A 20570-nucleotide genomic window follows, 5' to 3' on the forward strand; every position below is an offset into this window, starting at 1 on the left:
TGGAAGGATATATACCATGGTGAAATTGAGATTTGGTCAGGAAAGAAGTTGAACTCCTCCCTACTGCTCCCTCCGCCGTTCTGGTGATTCAAAGGTGAGAAAAGAGTAGCTGCGTATTTGTTTGAGAATGAGAGATTAGGGTATGGGGTTTATATAACCATGGGTTTATATTGAGAATAATTGGATGATTGATTTCAATTGAATGCGGTTTAAATTTTGGAAAGATTTCCTTGCAGATTGCCAAGGAGAAACGTGGTGTGGGAGGAAGGAGATTTGGAAGTTTGTTTGCTAAATAAAATAATGAATACTTCCTTCTGCAATGACGGAAGAAATTTTGGAACGAGATTTGCAGAATAAGGAGGCGGCGCGTGAAGGAGGGGAGATCTGTGCCATATCTCTTATTTACATATTCTGTTATTAGAAGTAACCAAGGAAAGTCTTGGTGACCAAGGAAAGGAGTAGGGTTTTGATTAAAATTAATTTGGGCTTCAAGCACCGGTATTTATTTATTTTTTTTAAATTGTGTAGCCCGTAATTAAGATCGGACTTATTTATTTAATTTATCGGATCCAACATGGAATTGAGTCCAATAAATAATCCTCAAGAAAAGGATTTAATTAAATTCACATTGTGATTTTACTATCACCATTCTCGAGCTCTCATAACAAATTATCAATTATCCGAAAATCATTAAATTCACCGCACATGTATTATTCAAAAATAGCCACGTCACATATTCAACGAAGTCGACTCAGAAAATCCGTACTCACAACTCCGAATCAAATTAGGTCTCAATGAAAATACATAACAATTCCACTTGTCATTTAATTAATGGGCTTCACGGCATTAAAAGAAATAAATGCGAGCACTTTAGGGTTCAAAAAGTGGGGCGTTACAGGTGGTGTTTCAAGACCTCCATCATGGCATCACGAGCAATCAAACTCTCATTCACATCATGGACAGCCGAAATACCTCTGAAATAAGGAATATGTATCGGTGGGGGATACCATACAGAGCTTCGAAAGGTGTTGTCTCTATGGCAAAATGGAATGAGGTGTTGTACCAAAACTCAGCCAAACTCAACCATTTGCTCCAAGTGGTTGGCTGGTCACCGCACATACACCGTAGGTAAGTCTTCAAACACCTGTTCACCACTTCCATTTGACCATCGGATTGAGGGTGATAAGCCATGGACATGTGCAACTCAACTCCTTGGAGTTTAAAGAATTCAGACCAGAACTACTCATGAAAACCTTATCTCTATCACTAATAAGTATGGTAGGCAGGCCGTGTAACTTAAACACAGAATCAAGGAATGTTTGAGCAACAGTCAGAGCAGTATATGGATGAGTAAGGCTCAAGAAATGAGCATACTTAGTAAGCCGATCAACCACCACCAGAATAGAGGATTTATCCATAGATAGAGGGAGACCCTCAATTAAGTCAAGGTTGACCTGGGACCAAGCTTCATCAGGAATTGGAAGAGGTTGTAACAAGCCCGGGTAAGCACTATTATCATACTTAAATCATTGACACACATCACATTAATTGATATACTTCCTTATATGCTTCTCCATATGAGGCCAGTAAAAAAGAGAAGTGAGCCTTTTATAGGTGGCAAGTATGCCTGAGTGGCTGGCTGTACTGGAATCATGGAATATATGGATGAGCTTCAGTCTCAAAGCCTCATCATTTCCAACCACCAGCCTACCTTCCTCCTTAGTTGAGCCCCTATCCAAGAAAACTTAGAACTTTTCTTAGGATCTTGCTGCAGCTCACTGATCAGTGTTTTCAACGAAGGGTCAGAACTCCAAGTTGCTTCTATCAAAGGATATAAGTCTGTAGAAACTGCAGTAATAGCCATACAAAAGACCTCAGAGGAGTGGACCCTAGATAGAGCATCTGCAACAACATTTTCAGCACCCATCTTATAAGTAATCTCAAAATCAAAAGCCATGAGTTTAGAGAGCCAACTCAATTGGCCCGGGGTAGTGAGCTTCTGTTTTAGAAGGTGAGCCAAAGTTTTATGATCCGTACGCACTTCAAACAATTGGTTGCCCAAATAATGGCTCCAATAGGTCACAGCAAAGACAATGGCCAGTAACTCCTTATCATAAACTGAGAGAAGCTTTTGTTTTGGAGACAGAGACTTGCTTATAAAAGCAAGTAGATGACCTCGCTGCATCAACACAGCCCCAATACCGTAGCTCGAAGCATCAGTTTCGATTACAAAAGGAAGAGAAAAGTCAGGTAAAGCTAGAACCGGTGGTGACATTATAGCTTTTTTCAACTCCAGAAAGGCCACATCAGCAGCCTCACTCCAAAGGAAGGCATCTTTCTTCAATAAATCAGTAAGGGGTCGACTAATCACTCCATAGTGTCTGATAAACTTCCTATAATACCCAGTAAGTCAAAGAAATCCCTTGAGCTTAGAAACATCAGTAGGTGTAGGCCAATCCTGCATAGCCTTGAGTTTCTTAGGGTCAGTTGCTACCCCTTCCTTAGATATAATATGGCCTAGATACTCAATCCTTTCCTGAGCGAACTCACTGACTCAACTTATTTTTAACACAAGTATACCCGCAAGTGTACGGGGCTAATGTAGCAAATAGTAAGCAAAGAGTATCGTATCCACAGAGACAATGAGTGTCAACCTAATTACCACGAACCAACCTCAACTACTATCTAGATGAATCGGAATTTTGGTTTTTCTAAATCTATTTAAAAGCAAGGTAAAAACAATTAAAAATAACTAGAGACCTAAAAGCAAATAAGAAAACGGATGTAGATCAAGGATGAGAAGGGTAGAATCCTACGGGATCGATAACAACTATCCTATGCTCAACTAACTTCCTAACTATGCCAACAAAGGGTCTCAAGGGTTATTAAGCTATCGCTAAGGTAAAACTATATCTTTTCTCAAAGCATATAATTTGTAGATTGCTACCTAGAACCGAAGTCTCCTTCCTAGAACTAAGGCAACAACTCCTAATAGCTCCTAAGATACTTAGCTTCATTCAAAGGCTCAAATCTCTCGATTATATTGGCAAAGACGTCAATTTCTTTTCTTTCAAATTAAACTACTCACTTCTCAGTTCTTGTAGTAAAATCCACATGCATTTATAAGGTGATCAGTCAAATAAATGTATAAGCACAGAAGAAATCAAAATAACCACATGAGCCAAGGCATAGAAAAAGGAAATCAATTAAACATAAGAATCATTGTATCTCCCCCGTAGAACTCTACGAAGGATTTAGCTACTCATGTTCAACACAAAAATCAAAGAAATATTCAAGGAAATATTCAAAAACATTGTTTGAACAAGAATAAAACTAAAAGTAGAAACTCCTAGAATTGGATTGGGCGGATTGGAGGTCTCGTCTTCAATCTTGCGATGAATACTCGTCCCTCTGCTCGTTCTTCTCTTCTTCCTAGGTGAAAAAGTGGTATTTTTGGGGTAGGAGACGTGTCGAATGTTGTAGGAGGCGTCCCATGCACATTAGGTTAAATAGGGCTCGAAATTTCCTTGTTTGGATCTGTCGGTCGAACCTGGCGGGTTGCCAGGTTCGTTGTACGGTGAAGCTGGCGAGTCGCCAGCTGCTCTCGGCAATTCTGGGCGAAGGACCTGGCGAGTCGCCAGGTTGGTACTGATGCGAAGCTGGCGGTTCGCCAGCCTCGTGCTCCAATTTCGTCCTTTTTCCACCTTTCGCCATTTAAGCTCATTTTCGACCCTTTTTCTACACATTCTTCACAAAATGGTCAAAATACCAATAACATAGAGAAGTAGCTATAAACCATGTCTCAAAATACACAATATACGATCAAATTCAAGTAAAACTACCCTCTAAAATCATGTAAAATCCAAGTGAATCAACTCCCCCAAACTTAAACAATTGCAAGTCCTCGAGCAATGAAGAAAAAGAATTAGAAGAAACTTGGATTCAAAAGAGTTTTAGACATCATCATCGTCTCAAATAATACGGAATAAAGGAGCATATCACAATACAAATTCCATCAAGTTAAGCCGTCGAATGCACTTTTACTACTAACTCATATATCACCTTGGATTCATGCTTCACTCGAGGTGTATATGTGTGTATATGCACATCACTCGAAGTGTAAAAGATATCAAGTAACACTCTAATCAATAAAAAATGCATGGTTTACCATAGGCTTGCTCAATGTCTAACCTCTCTTCTACTTCGTGTGACAATAAATCTAGAGTCCGAAAGGTCTTTTGTTTAGGTTATAATGTAGGCTCTTTGGTAAGGTGGGGCAGTATTTTTCTAGAGTGACTAAATTCCCAAAAGATAAATATCCCAAGAAATCACAACAAACAACTTTTAACTTCAACCATTCGCCAAAACACTTTTCCACAATAATTAGACTTTGTCTAATTTCTTCCCAACTTCCAAAGACCTCAAATTATTCTCTATATCCTATACATTTTTTTTTTCTTTTTCTTTTCCATTTTTTTTCTTCTTTCTTTTCTTTCTTTTTTTTTCTTTTTTTTTCCCTCTAAGTACAACCAATTTCCAACTTGATAAGCTAAACACGACCAATTTCTTTCAACAACTAAACTCTCCAAATTCTTCTTTTCACAACTCAACAATTCTAGAGTCTAGGATTCCCAACCCACTTGATTAGCTTGACAAAAGAAAAGGCAATAGGCTCAAACTTGGCTATCAAGGGTATTATTATATAATAAGGTTAGTGTTTAGGTAAAAATGAGGCTAACAACAATGGCCTAACATCTTCCCCTATCTCTAAGGTCACTATGTAGACTCAAGAAGACAAGGAGCAAGTTCTAGAAACACATACACCATTGACGATAAATCACACATGAAAGAATTAAAAGCTCAAGTCTCACTGGGAAAATAGCATGAATCAAGGCAAACAAACAATTCGTTACTTATGCATCCTATTACTCAAACTCTCAAGTCAATGGTCAAGTGATAGCTCAAAGTGGAAGGTTCTTTTATCATAGACGACTAGTCTTCACCCAAATTACTACCAAATTTTCCAATTAAATTTAAAAAAAAAAATTCAATAAATCCCAACCAATCAAAGCAAAATTCATGGAGTTCTATCAAACTAAAACAAAATAAAGCAAAAAGTCAATTAAACGACTAAAGCAAAAATAAATCTAAAAAAGGATACGTACCTCGTAAGTGTCACTATCCACCATATCACCCCCTAAACTTATTCAAAGTTGTGCAAAGAATGAGTTTGAAACGTTGGTGGAGAAGTTATACTTACCTTGCACTAGTGTGGTGGTGGCGGGTAGTTAGAGAAAAAGTTGGTGTTCCATTGGTTCATATGGCAGTCAGCTGGTCTAACTGCTCTCTACTCTCTCGTTGCTCCCTTTGCACTTCCTCCAAAACTCGTGCAGCGTGCATATCCCGATCATACATCGCATTCCATTGATTAGTTTGGAACTGCTGCCACTGGTCATGGTTTTGCTGATGCTGATCCCAAGTTTGGTTCCACTCTCCATGCCACTGTTGATGCTGCACCCACTGAGATTGTTGTTGATCCCACCGCTCATCCACTCGATTAGACAAGTCGGTGTAGGAGTTTTGCAACTGCTCCAGCTGGTGAGTGACAGACTCTTGAAACTCTGCATCTCGGGCATTTTGGTTCCTTCTTCTGCTTCGATTCCTTTGTTCATACCTATGAGAGGTTCCCAAAGGTTCGACCATCTCATCTTTTTCCTCCTCCGCATCCTCATGAATAGCCATATGCTGGCTCGAACCAGCTTCAGTTCCCGGGTCAAGAAAGGGACCTGCAAGTGGATACTGTCTCATCTTCCAAGGTAAGCATGCAGGGAAGGCCACCACCACTTGGCGGTGTGCAGAGGTATCCATCTTCCAATTAGCTTGGAAGCTCCATCCATCAATATGTGTCAAATCTGGGCTAGGCAAGGGAAAATGATCACCTCGTGAGCCTTGATAGAGATAGGCGTAATAGTTCTGATCCCTCTTGAGTACGTCCATTTGGTGGAGGACATCATAAGTCAAGTACATCTCCCCTGGTATTATATGGTTTGGGTTGAGCTCGATGTCGAAGAAACTGCAGATAGCAGTGATGTGTCCCCCACAGCAGATCGTCCCTGTGTTATTCCTAGCAACTCTTTCCCAATACAAAGGGACATACTGATTGAGATGGATGAGTTTTCCACGAAGAAGGCTGTATAGTAGGAAAATCTCGGTACTGTTATGCTTCCACTGTCGGAGCGGGCAAAGATCGAATTCGAGATCCCTCTGTGGCACAGTCGCAGCACTGGATTTCGAATGGCACTCGCCTTGGAGGTGCCGGCTCTGTAGTGCTTTTCTAATGTGATCAACTTCCAAAAAGAATCATGGTTAAAGTTCTCTTGATCTTCATCCATTGCAGTTTTAAACACAACATCGAAATCGGCTAAGGTGAGAACTCGGTTTTGATTGTCTAACCGAAATTCTACTTTATCTATCAGCTCGTGCCTGCCAACATTCCTCTTGATGACCCTTAGGGAGCTCAAAAACTCCAATGTATATCTGCGGAAGGATGGGTAAGCTCGAAATAGGAATCCATGGACTCCTTGCTCTGGTTCGCCCACTAAGCTCAACTTTACTACGTCTGCTTCTACTCCTAAGTAGTTTAGCATATGCTCCTTCAAATATCGAGTAGGCACAGTTGGCCTGCGGGATAGTCTGTCCCATGCTTGCTTCTGTTCTTGATCGAGCCCTCGAACACCATATTTGCTCGGTGCCTCGGCTTTTCCTGTGGAAGACATGGTACCTATAAAAAGAATGTGTGAGTTCACCAAAGAATAAAGTATGAGGGGTGGGTTCTCGAACTCCCCCAAATTTTCATCTACTTCATGTCTCTATGTAACAAAAACAATAACTCAGTTAAAAGACACATCATGAAGTAGGCTTAAACTAAATTCACATAGGAAGCTAGACTCAATTCCTATAGAACTAGGGAGATAGACTCGATCCCTAAAACATCATTAACTAACAAACGAGGGAGATAGACTCAATCCCTATAGCAATTCTCAACAATTCATCACACAATATCCCCCATTATGAAACATGTCATCCATGAACCAATTATACCTCCCAACACAATTATTCAACATGGATAAACGTTCAAAACCAACAAACACCAAGATTAAACATGAAGTTTCTACTGAAACCAAGTTTAGAAGCATCCAAATCTTAGTAATCAACAAGAACACCTCAATAAAACTCAATTCAACAATAATCCACCAATGCTTCAAAGAATTTCACCATAAAACAAGTTCTAGCATATCAAAAGCTCAACTTTAACAAAAAACCCATCAACAATAATGGAGATTAGGGTGATGGAACGTACCTTTTGAGTTTAATTTTCACAAATTCGAGCAAAAGTAAGAGTTCACTTGTCTTCTTGAATAAACACTCAAAATCAACAAATTACATGGTGAATCTCTTCTAATAAGCAAGAATAGCGAATGGGTGGAAGGAATTTGAGATTAATTGGTAGAATGTAGTAAAAGAAAGGAAGAAATTTGGTGTTGGGGGTGTTAGGGTTCGAAATTGGGGAAGAGAAGGTAAAAAAAGTAAAAAAAACGAAACTTACCTTTTAAAATTACCGCTGCACGTGTCTGGCGAGTCACCAGGTTGGGCGAGGAACGAAGCTGGCGAGGCGCCAGCTAGCTACGACAATTTTTAAAAACATACCTAGCGAGTCGCCAGGTTGGGTTTCGACGAATCTGGCGAGACGCCAGCACCTAGAGAGAGATACGACACGCCTGGCGAGTCGCTAGGTTCGTGTTACTGCGAACTTGGCGACCCGCCAGTTACCTACGGGATTTTTCGATTTTTTGATTTATTTATTTATTTATTTTTTAAACTGAAATTCGAAAACTAGCTACCGATGGACTAAAAAAAACAAACTAAAAGACTAAGGAAAAATGAAATAAAAACAAGGATTACCTACTAGGGGTTACCTCCCCTTAAGTGCCTTTGTTTTACGTCGTTGGCTCGACGTCTTGAAGCTTGCAACTAGGCCAATTTGAGCACGAACACTTCCCTCGCCTGATCCGGACTGTAGAATCTCTTGACATATTGTCCATTCACCTTGAACACTTTTCCATCTGCCCCTAGTAACTCCAATGTGCCATTTTGCATCACTTCTTTAACAATGTAAGGCCCCGACCATTTAGACTTCAACTTTCCGGCGAAAAGCTTAAGTTTAGCATTGAAAAGCAACACTGCTTCCCTCGGAATGAACTCTCTCTTTTCAATCATTCTATCATGATACGCCTTCATTCGTTCCTTGAGAATAGAAGAATTTTCAAAGGCTTCGTGTCTAAACTCGTCAAGCATATTCAACTGTAGCATTCTTTCTTTGCCTGCCTTAGCGAAATCTAAGTTCAACTTCTTCACTGCCCAATGTGAGCGATGTTCCATCTCCACTGGAAGATGACATGATTTCCCAAACACCAATTGATATGGTGACATCCCTATCGGGGTTTTATATGCCGTCCTATACGCCCAAAGTGCATCATCGAGCTTGAGTGACCAATCCTTCCGATTTGAGCTCACTGTCTTTTGTAAGATTTGCTTGATCTCTCTATTGGCCAACTCGGTTTGGCCATTGGCTTGAGGATGGTATGGTGTCGTCACCCTATGCTTCACTCCATATTTCGCAAGCACGCTTTCCAGCCATCGATTGTTGAAGTGTGAACCTCCATCACTAATAAGGGCTCGTGGAGTACCAAATCTAGTAAATATATTCTTTTGCACAAATTTAATGACTACCTTGGAATCATTGGTGTGGGAGGGAATGGCTTCTACCCATCTTGAGACGTAATCCACCGCCAAAAGAATGTATTGATGACCGCATGATGATGGAAAGGGGCCCATGAAGTCGATCCCCCAAACATCAAATAATTCAACCTCTATGATCGGGGTCATTGGCATCTCCTTCTTCTTTGACACACCCCCGGTTCTTTGGCATTCATTGCATTGAACTACGAACTTTTGGCAATCACCATAGATACTTGGCCAATAAAGGCCGCTTTGAAGCACCTTCATTGCTGTTCGATTTGCTCCAAAATGTCCCCCAGATGGGGACGAGTGGCATTGTCTAATCACTGCTTCCCATTCTTCATTCGGCACACATCTTCTTATCACCATATCTGCACATCTTCTATAAAGGAACGGCTCATCCCAGAAGTAGAACTTGATATCATGGAAGAACTTCGTCTTTTGATAGGTTGATAATTTGGTTGGGATTATTTTGGCCACCAAGAAATTGACAAAGTGAGCATACCATGGGTGGTTATCTTGAGCAAGGAACAAATGCTCATCGGGGAATACTTCGTTGATTGGCACATCCAAGTTTTCTCCTTCAACTGCTTTCTCTAACCTTGATAGGTGGTCAGCCACAACATTCTCACATCCTCTTCTATCTCGAATCTCTACATCGAACTCTTGTAGCAGAAGTATCCATCGAATCAACCTTGGCTTGGCATCTACTTTAGCAAAAAGATGTCGAATTGCTGCATGGTCAGTGTATACTATCGTCTTGGCCCCAATTAAGTAGGCACGGAATTTGTCGAACGAGTACACAACCGCCAACATCTCCTTCTCTGTGGTAGTGTAATTTGCCTGCGCGGAGTCCAAAGTGCGGCTTGCGTAGTATATCACTCTGAAAAGGCTATCTCTCTTCTGCCCAAGAGCGGACCCAACTGCTATATCACTTGCATCACACATTATCTCAAATGGTTGAGTCCAATCCGGCGTGATTAACACTGGAGCACTAACTAACGCCTTCTTCAATTTTTCAAATGCCTGCAAACAATCAGAAGAAAATTCAAATGCAGCATCTTTTTCTAATAAATGACATAAAGGCTTAGATATCTTAGAGAAATCTTTGATAAACCGCCTATAAAACCCGGCATGTCCTAGAAAGCTCCTAACTCCCTTTTCCGTCGTGGGTGGTGGGAGTTGCTCAATTGCCACTATCTTTGCTCTATCAACCTCGAGCCCTGCAGCAGAAATCTTGTGGCCTAACACTATTCCATCTCTAACCATAAAGTGACATTTTTCCCAATTCAAAACAAGGTTAGTTTCTTCACAACGCTGCAACACACTTGTTAGATTTTCAAGGCAGTGATCAAAAGAAGTACCATAAACAGAAAAATCATCCATAAACACTTCCATTATTTTCTCAATCATGTCATGAAAAATTGCCATCATGCATCTCTGAAAAGTAGCTGGAGCATTACATAAACCAAATGACATTCTCCTAAAAGCATAAACTCCGTATGGACACACAAATGCAGACTTATGTTGATCTTCTGGGGCAATTAAAATTTGATTATAACCCGAATACCCATCAAGAAAACAGTAGTACTCATATCCTGCCAACCTATCTAACATTTGATCTATAAAAGGGAGTGGGAAGTGATCTTTCCTAGTGGCTGCGTTCAAAGCACGGTAATCAATACAAACTCTCCACCCGGACACAACTCTAGTGGCTATCAATTCATCATTCTTTCCTTGTACAACTGTCATACCACCCTTCTTAGCTACAACTTGAGTTGGACTAACCCATTCACTGTCAGATATGGCATAAACAATTCCTGCATCTAACCACTTTATGACCTCTTTCCTAACCACATCTTGCATAATTGGATTAAGTCTTCTTTGATTTTGAACCTTAGGTTTATACCCTTCTTCTAACAAAATTTTATGCATGCACAAAGTTGGGCTAATCCCTTTAATGTCAGAAATAGACCATCCAATAGCACTTCTATGTTTCCTAAGGACTCTCAACAACTTATCAAGCTCAGATACAGATAGGGAAGAAGATACAATTACCGGATATGTTTCATTTTCTCCAAGGAATGCATACTTTAAGTGAGTTGGCAATGGCTTTAGCTCAACTTTGTTTCCCTTTTCTTTCTCCTTTTCTTTCTCTTCATCCTCGTTCCTTAATGGAAGGAATTTTTGATGACGACGAGGGATCTCTTCGGCGGAATCAAGTGCACCTACAAAATCAAGTAATTCAGAGTTAGCATCAGTTATTTCATTAATACAAGAAGAATAAAGAGATTGAAATAGGCATCGCTCAAGTTGATCATGTGAAGAGTTGATCTCGGCCACTCCTTCAACACAATCTTCCACCACTTGCACATAGTTGCAATGCTCTATCATCTCCACTTCTTCATCATCATGTACTTTCATCGCCTTGTAGATGGAAAAAGTAATGCTCTCATTGTCAAGGCGAAGTGTAAGTTCTCCTTTTGCCACATCTATCATTGCCTTCCCTGTAGCAAGGAAAGGTCTTCCCAAAATCAATGGGATCTTTTGGTCCTCCTCCATATCTAGCACAACAAAGTCCACCGGATAGATAAAGTTATTGACTTTCACTAGAATATCTTCCACAATGCCTTTAGGATATGTGACTGTCCTGTCTGCCATTTGTAGTGTGATAGTAGTAGGCTTCAATGTTCCAATCTTAAGCTTTCTGAAGAATGATAGGGGCATAAGATTAATGCTTGCCCCTAAATCACATAATGCTCTCCCCACTTGATTGTCCCCCACTATGCAAGAAATAGTGAAGCTACCGGGATCCTTAAGCTTGGCTGGCAGTTTCTTCTGAATTATCGCACTGCAGCTCTCTGTCAAGTTGACAGTTTCATATTCTCCCCACCTTCTTTTCTTGGAGATAACATCTTTCAAAAACTTAGCATAGTTTGGCATCTCTTGCAAAGCTTCCACCAATGGTATATTGATTTGCACCTTCCTGAAAATATCAAGAAATTTGGAAAATTGCTCATCCATCTTTTTCTTCTTCATCTCAAATGGGAAAGGCACCTTGACTGTCATAGGAATAGGCGGAGAGGGCATCTTTTCTGGCACTGATTCTTTCTCTGTCTGACCGTCGACCTTGTTCTTCCCCTTAGAATTCTCTTCTGCTTTGCCATCCTCCGCTGGAGTACTCTTCTTTTCCTCTATAGGCATGGAAGGTCCTTCATAGCTTTTACCGCTCCTCAAATTTATGGCCTTGCAGTCCTTGGGATTGTTTATGGTCTGTGCTGGAAATTGCCCTGGCTGATGATGGACACCCACAGCTTGAGAGATTTGGCTTATCTGAGTATCAATGCTCTTCATATGCACATTCAAGCTTTGCACGTCGTTTTCAACCTTCCCCAACCTTTGACTAGTGCTCTCCATGTACTTGTCAGTTTTCTCCATGTACTTGGTAGTCTGATTCATGAATGCTGCCAAGATGTCTTCAGTAGTAGGCTTTTTCTGCTGTTCTACCATCCCATTAGACACTGTGAATCCTGGCGGTGGTTGCAGAGCATTGTTGGGATTCCCATATGAAAGATTGGGATGCACCTTGTTACCATAATTGTTGTAGTTACCACCACCTTGGTTGGAGCGATAGTTGTTGAAGTTCCTATTATTTCCTCCTTGGTGCACATAGTTCACATTTTCAACTCCTCCCTGCAGTTCTGGTCCAGGCTGTCTCATCTCCATGATTCCCAATTGAGTGGTTAAAAGATCTAGCTGCTGAGACAGCTTGTCTATCCTATCATCTTCTACAACAGAGGTCACCCTGTATGACGTGTTTCTTTCATTATTCCATCCTTCATCAGTGGAAGCTACTCTCTCAATCACTTGCATGGCATCATTCTCTCCTAATTGAAGTAATGCTCCTCCGGCGCTCCAATTCAGTTCACGCATTGCCTCTGGAGTACATCCCCTATAAAAAGTTATGACTTGGTGTCCCGGACTTAGACCATGTTTGGGGCATCTTTTCAGCAGTGTCTTGAATCTAGCCCATGCTTCTCGGATTGTCTCATGAGGCTTCATCTTAAACTGAATTATCTCTGCTTGCCTCCTTAGAACTTCACTGGGTGGGAAATACTTCTCCAAAAATAAGTCTACCATGGCATCCCACGTTTTAACAGATCCTGACCCCATGCTGTCGTACCAGTCTCTAGCATCATCTCTCAAGGAAAATGGAAATAGCCTTAATCTGATTTGTTCATCTCTCACCCCATTAAGCTTCACCGTGTTACTGATCTGAATAAACTTAGTAAGATGCTTGTTGGGATCTTCATTGGCCTTCCCCGCGAAAGCATTAGCCTCAGCCATATTTAGCAATCCTGGCTTGAGCTCAAAATGATTGGCATCGATCCCATCGTTGCCAATTGGTGGGTCCTCTACCCCTCTGTAAGCGTACATGTTTTGCACTGGCACCATGGCTTGTTGTTCATTTTTTTCTTTAACTTGTTTCACCAAATCTGCAAGTTGTAGTTGGAGCTGTTGGACTACCGGATCTGGATGTGGTGCATTGTTCTCTCCGTTGTCCGCCATTGTTACTGCAACAAGAATAGGCGGTTCTCTCTTATGAGGCGAAAGTGATCGCCTTTGGTTGAGCCTTCTCTGAGCGTTTCTCCTTCGATTGGATGCTTCGATCTCAGGATCGAATAACTCTAATGGTTGCCCCTTAGAGCGAGTGAGCATACAACCTGAAAAGAAAAACACGAAAGTGAGAATAACTCAAAAAGAAAAGAAAAATAAAGCAAGTAAAATCTAAATTAGTAATCTTAATTTTTATCACGATATTAGGCTATAGTAACACAAAATTGTCCCCGGCAACGGCGCCAAAAACTTGACTCAACTTATTTTTAACACAAGTATACCCGCAAGTGTACGGGGCTAATGTAGCAAATAGTAAGCAAAGAGTATCGTATCCACAGAGACAATGAGTGTCAACCTAATTACCACGAACCAACCTCAACTACTATCTAGATGAATCGGAATTTTGGTTTTTCTAAATCTATTTAAAAGCAAGGTAAAAACAATTAAAAACAACTAGAGAACTAAAAGCAAATAAGAAAACGGATGTAGATCAAGGATGAGAAGGGTAGAATCCTACGGGATCGATAACAACTATCCTATGCTCAACTAACTTCCTAACTATGCCAACAAAGGGTCTCAAGGGTTATTAAGCTATCACTAAGGTAAAACTATATCTTTTCTCAAAGCATATAATTTGTAGATTGCTACCTAGAACCGAAGTCTCCTTCCTAGAACTAAGGCAACAACTCCTAATAGCTCCTAAGATACTTAGCTTCATTCAAAGGCTCAAATCTCTCGATTATATTGGCAAAGACGTCAATTTCTTCTCTTTCAAATTAAACTACTCACTTCTCAGTTCTTGTAGTAAAATCCACATGCATTTATAAGGTGATCAGTCAAATAAATGTATAAGCACAGAAGAAATCAAAATAACCACATGAGCCAAGGCATAGAAAAAGGAAATCAATTAAACATAAGAATCATTGTATCTCCCCCGTAGAACTCTACGAAGGATTTAGCTACTCATGTTCAACACAAAAGTCAAAGAAATATTCAAAGAAATATTCAAAAACATTGTTTGAACAAGAATAAAACTAAAAGTAGAAACTCCTAGAATTGGATTGGGCGGATTGGAGGTCTCGTCTTCAATCTTGCGATGAATACTCGTCCTCTGCTCGTTCTTCTCTTCTTCCTAGGTGAAAAAGTAGTATTTTTGGGGTTGAAGGCGTGTAGAATGTTGTAGGAGGCGTCCCATGCACATTAGGTTAAATAGGGCTCGAAATTTCCTTGTTTGGATCTGTCGGCCGAACCTGGCGGGTCGCCAGGTTCGTTGTACGGTGAAGCTGGCGAGTCGCCAGCTACTCTCGGCAATTCTGGGCGAAGGACCTGGCGAGTCGCCAGGTTGGTACTGATGCGAAGCTGGCGGTTCGCCAGCCTCGTGCTGCAATTTCGTCCTCTTTCCACCTTTCGCCATTTAAGCTCATTTTCGACCCTTTTTCTACACATTCTTCACAAAATGGTCAAAATACCAATAACATAGAGAAGTAGCTATAAACCATGTCTCAAAATACACAATATACGATCAAATTCAAGTAAAACTACCCTCTAAAATCATGTAAAATCCAAGTGAACCACTCACACTTACTTCTTTTTGCAAAAAGGGAATACTCTCTTAACTTAGCAAATAATTGCTTTAAGTGAAGCAAATGAGTCTCATAGTCACCACTATACACTAGTATATCATCAAAGAATACTAGCACGAACTTCCTCAAATAAGGTCTGAAAATATCGTTCATCAAGCTTTGAAAGGTTGCGGGGGCATTGGAAAGCCCGAAGGGCATCACAGCAAACTCATAACATCCATCATGTGTCCTGAAAGCAGTTTTAGGGATATCTTTTCACCTCCATTCTAATTTGGTGATAACCAGATCTGAGATCAATTTTGGAGAAAACAGAGGCACCATGGAGCTCTTCTAGTAGCTCTTCAATCAAGGGAATAGGATACTTATCCTTAATAGTTAGCTTGTTCAACCACCTGTAGTCCACACACATCCTCCATGTCCCATCTTTTTTCTTTACAAGTACTACTGGAGAAGAAAAAGGAATAGTGCTTGGTTGAATAAAACCTTGCTGCAGTAAGTCTGCAACCTGTTTTTCAATTATGTTTTTCTGCATGGCATTATGTCTGTAGGGTCTGCAATTAACCGGGGAGGCTCCATTACTGAGAATAATTTGCTGATTATGTGACCTCATAGGAGGAAGAGTAGTAGGCTCTGCAAAGACCTCAGAATGATCATCAATGAAGGATTTGATGAAATGAGGAATAGCCTGAGAATTATCATCTGAACCAACCATGGTTAACAGCCCAGAATGGCCTTCAGTGTTGACCTTAATACAAAATAATTGAATACCTTCCTCATTAGTGATTAACTTATCCATCTCCTTCTCAGATACCTCAGCTACACTCTGGTTGGATTGACCTCCTCGCAGCACATATCTCCTCCCATTTAGTTTAAAATCCATAGTTAGTGTCTTAAAATTCCACTGTATAGCACCCAGAGTTTCAAGCCATTGGATTCCCAATACCATATCACAGTTACCTAGAGGAAGCAATAGGACATCCGTAGTAAACGTAGTGCCCCTCAGCATCCATTTCATTCATTTACACATTGAGTCGCACTCCAGACTATTACCATCCGCTACATCCACCATGACAGATTTCACTCTAGTGAGTTGAAGTCCCAACTTCTTAGCTAAATGAATATCCAGAAAATTGTGAGTACTCCCAGAATCGATGAGAATATGCAAAGCCTTCCGGCCAACCCTGCCTGTGATTCGCATAGTTTTGTAACATTTAGAAGTTGAGCCACTTATAGCATGAATTGAAATTAGAGGATTATCATCCTCTGGAACTTCTTCATCATTATTGTTGACATCAATATTGTTGACATCAGAATCCTGTACCTCACCTCCATCCTCAATCTCCAACAGATACAACTGCGTCCTACCACATCGATGCCCCCACTCAAATTTTTCATCACACCCATAGCAGAGTCCCTGAGCCCTTTTTACTGCCATCTCCTCAGGGGTCAGATAACGTCGACTCTTAATTTTTGGTGTAATAGGGGTAGGAAGTAAAGGAGAGTAGTTAGATTTATTTGATTCTCCACCAAAAACACCAGAATTGACTCGTTAGGAGCTTGAGAAAACCCCTCCCTCGCCGGAGTAGACGACTCTTGGAGTCTAGCGAGGGCATAAGCATGAACAAGCGTTTGGGGCATGAATAAGCGCACAGCCTTTTGCACATGAGGACGTAATCCATTGATAAAATGACTGATAGCATACGATTCAGGAATAGAAATACGACCCAATAGCTACTCAAACCGATCATGGTAGTCAGCAAACGAACCTGATTGTTTGAGAGAGAGTAGTTCGGTCATCGGATCACACAAGAGATGATCGCCAAACCGGCCCTCCAAAGCTTGAAGAAACAGAGGCCACGGTGTTGCCATGGGCTGATCCTGATATTTCACCCAATTTTGAAACCACTACCACGCACAACCTTCAAAGTTGATGATCGCGAGCCTGACCTTAGATTCCTCCGGCGTAAGGTCAACCGTGAAGAAATGGTCGCATCGAATGATCCACCCAGCCAGATCATCACCTGAGAAGGGAGGAAACCCCACTTTCGACTGACGCGTCGCAAAGTATTGTTGTTGTCTCGCTTGAAATCCACCAGCCCCACCCGGAGGTTGTGCAAGACCACCACCGCCAGGAGTCACAAATCGATTCATGATTTCATTCTGCTGGAGTTGCAGAGCTAAGAATTCCTCACGAAGCTGACGCGGTGATAGATCGGGCGCTAATTCAGATTGATTGCGGATTTTTTCGAACTCCACTCGTCGGCGATCGGCATCAGCTAGCTTGTTGGTCAGCAGTAAGCATTTCCTCGAAACGGCGAGTATCGCCGGAATGTGTTTCCACCATAGGATCGGTGGAACTGATACCACTTGGTATAGGATCGGGGTTGCCGGAGATAGGAACGGCCACCGGGATTGCACCTACGCGAATAGAGCTACGCGGGGAAAGTATATGAGAGGAAGAAGGGGAAGTTTGCATTAATTCCCAAATCATGAAAACAATACAATAGGAAAATGCAGCTCATATAAGGAGCATGTGTACTCTACATCACAGCTAAGCAACGATTTAACAAACGAATTATTCTCTATTCCGCGCTCACGGCGTGATTTCATCCCATTCAATCCACGTGTGTATGTAACCATACAAACTTATTTAGCTTGATTCCCTCGTGCGCTTATTGAGAAGCTCTTCCACGTATCATATTGTTACGCCGCCGCCGTGTAGCTGAAGAAGGTGACCAAGTCGAATTTCAAGCCCCGCGCTGGTAGAGCTGTTGCGCCACGTCAGGAGAGCAGACTTTGTCTCCATCGATTAAAGGAGGTGTTGGGCTCCTGCCATTTTTAAATTGGAAATTTGACGTGGGGTGGCTGATTGAGAGTTGGAGGCATTATCATTAGAGTGGGTCCATGGCATTAATTAAAGGGACGGTGGCTCCTTGAAAAGAAGAAAAGTTTGAGCTAGTCGAGCTCAAGAAAGAAAAAAATGGAAAGATGATGGCTCATGGTTTGAGCTGTGGAATGGACCAAGAATGGTCTGGAATTAACTCCTCGACATGAGTTAAAACTATCAGAATGGCTCCTAATGGCACGAGCTAAAACTGCTGAAGATGGCTCCTATGGCATGAGCTAAAACTGTCGAAGATGGCTCCTAATGGCATGAGCTAAAACTGCCGAAGATGGCTCCTATGGCATGAGCTAAAACTGCCCAAGATGGCTCTAGACACGAGCTAAACTGTCATCAGAAAAATTGAAGCACTCCTAAATACGAGTATAAACTATTTATCAAAGTGAAGATCGTGCAAGTTAAGTGTCGAAAAAACTCGATACTTAACTTGAGGGGGAGTGTTGGAAAGATCACTTGAGGTGTCCCAAGTATTATGGGAAGAGAGTGTGGAGTCTCAAGAATATTGGAAAGAGTCACTTTAGAGTTTTAAGGAACATAACATTAATAGTGTTATAGTTCCAATTGTATTGTCCCTAGGCGCATTACTTCTCTAGTCCAATAAATAGAGATGTCAATGTATCACAAAAATAACAATTCAAATCCAATACAATGCAGTCGATAAACATTTTAGTGTCTTTTATTTTCTGCATTTTACTTTTCAACAGCTTGAGTTGACGACGAGGATGGAGATGTCCTTGGGGCTGATCATGGTGTTGGCGAACAAGGTGTCGAGGGTGGCGAAGATGGCGTGCTCGGTTTCCTCCCTGGCGGCGCGCATGGAGGGGGTGGGGGGGATCATGAGTATGGCCTCGGGGAGATGGGTGCGGTCACCGAGGCCGGAGTGGTGGAGGATCTTGCGCTGGAACTCGACGGAGGCGTGGTCGTAGCTGCCGCAGAGGCGGAGGCGGTCTACGAAGTCTTGGATGGGGAGGCTCTGGTCGTCGCGGGGACGGTAGCAAGAGTAGTCGACGAGGTAGACGGGGCGGGGGCGGCTCAGGAAATACAGGGCAGCGAGCATGGAAAAGGAGATGACGGAGATCCATAGGTCAGAGTTCATCTGCATGGCTTTAAGGAGGAGGGCGAATATGAATGGGGCGATGCAGATGCACATGGTAAGGAGGTGAGTGGTGAGATGTAAAGTAATGGAGGAAATCGGGGTGCTCGCGCCTACCTTTCAGTCCTGCTCCCTCCATTTCAGAAAGGAGATGGGAAAAAGCCAGTATAATGCCCAACAAACTATGGTTAGTACTTATAAGGGTTTGCACTTGACCCATGGTCATTAATTGTTAAATTTATTTTTTCTAATAAAATTCTTAATTAGTTTGACACTTTTTAGGTTCATAAAATAGGAGGGAAAAATTATATTCCCTCCGTCCCCCATAATTTGTCATCATTTAATCTGGTACGGGTTTTAAGAAATATAATAGAAAGTGGGTTGAAAAATTTAGTGGCATGTGGATCCTACTTTTATATATTAGTTTTATAATAAAATGTGAGTGAGGATGAGTTAGTGGAATGTGGGGTTCACTGCCAAAAATGGTAAAAGTGAAAAGTGACAAATTTTTAGGGACAGTCGTAAATGGAAATAAGTGACAAATTTTTAGGGACGGACGAAAATGAAAATAAGTGGGTATGAGATAGTGGAGTATGAGGTCCACTACCAAAAATATTAGTAAAAGTGAAATGTGAAAAAATTTTAGGGACGGATGAAAAAGGAAATAAATGACAAATTTTCAGGGACGGATGGAGTACCCTTTATAATAAAAATTGACCAGAAATCCTATTCGCGGACGTACTAAAATGGAAAAGTGAGACTCTTATTCATGAACGGACCAAAATGGGAAAATGAGACTCCTATTCGCGAACGGACTAAAATAGAAAAACGGGACTTCTAAGGGAGTACTTCTTCATAATTGTATTATTTTTTTTTATTTCTCCTAAAATACGCTCATAAGGAATATTTTTTTCTCTTAATAATAATATAAGTATTTTTTTAAAATATGAATTTTTGTGTGTATATTTATGTATGTAAATGTAATAGTATTAACTGTTCTTCCAAGACTTTCAAACATTAAGTTGAATCTATACCTTCTTTAGCATACTCAAAAGTATACTCCTTACAGCGTCTCTAAGGAAAGATGCTCTAAGGAGAGAAAGTATATAGGAAAGATATATAATGTATTTATTTTCTTAAAAATTAAAATATGCTCTTTAAAAAAGTATCATATTCCAAAAGGAAAAGGTTTATATAGAAAGATAAATTGTTTTTTAAGAATAAAATAATAGTATAAAATGTATTAAAAAAATATAAAGTGTAATACATTTTCATACCTTTTCTCTTGGAGAATGATTTTTCATGAAAAGAAGACAAACATGGTAGTTATTAAATTTTACCTCTTCATTGATGGGGAGGTAAAGATACCTCTTCAAAATGAGGTATAAGACCTTCTCAAATAACTCTCCGCTTAGACAATGATTTTTCATAAAAAAAAAAGGAAAATATGGTAGTTATACTAGCTTACCTCTCTTCTTAGAGATGCTCTTATGTTCCACGGTAATAAAGTCATTTCATTTTCTGCACTCATTTTGAAAAAATAATTATAAATAGTTTAAGTGGAGAAAGAGTAAAG

The 20570-nt window shown here is 40.8% G+C and overlaps 1 pseudogene; it reads right to left on the reverse strand.

Moving 5' to 3' along the window:
• LOC125194813 overlaps nt 1–19214 on the reverse strand; it is a 23570-nt pseudogene extending 4356 nt beyond the window's left edge.
• Nucleotides 19215–20570: the final 1356 nt, after the last annotated feature.

Source organism: Salvia hispanica, chromosome 6 (assembly GCF_023119035.1).
Source record: "Salvia hispanica cultivar TCC Black 2014 chromosome 6, UniMelb_Shisp_WGS_1.0, whole genome shotgun sequence".
NCBI classification, from domain to species: domain Eukaryota; kingdom Viridiplantae; phylum Streptophyta; class Magnoliopsida; order Lamiales; family Lamiaceae; genus Salvia; species Salvia hispanica.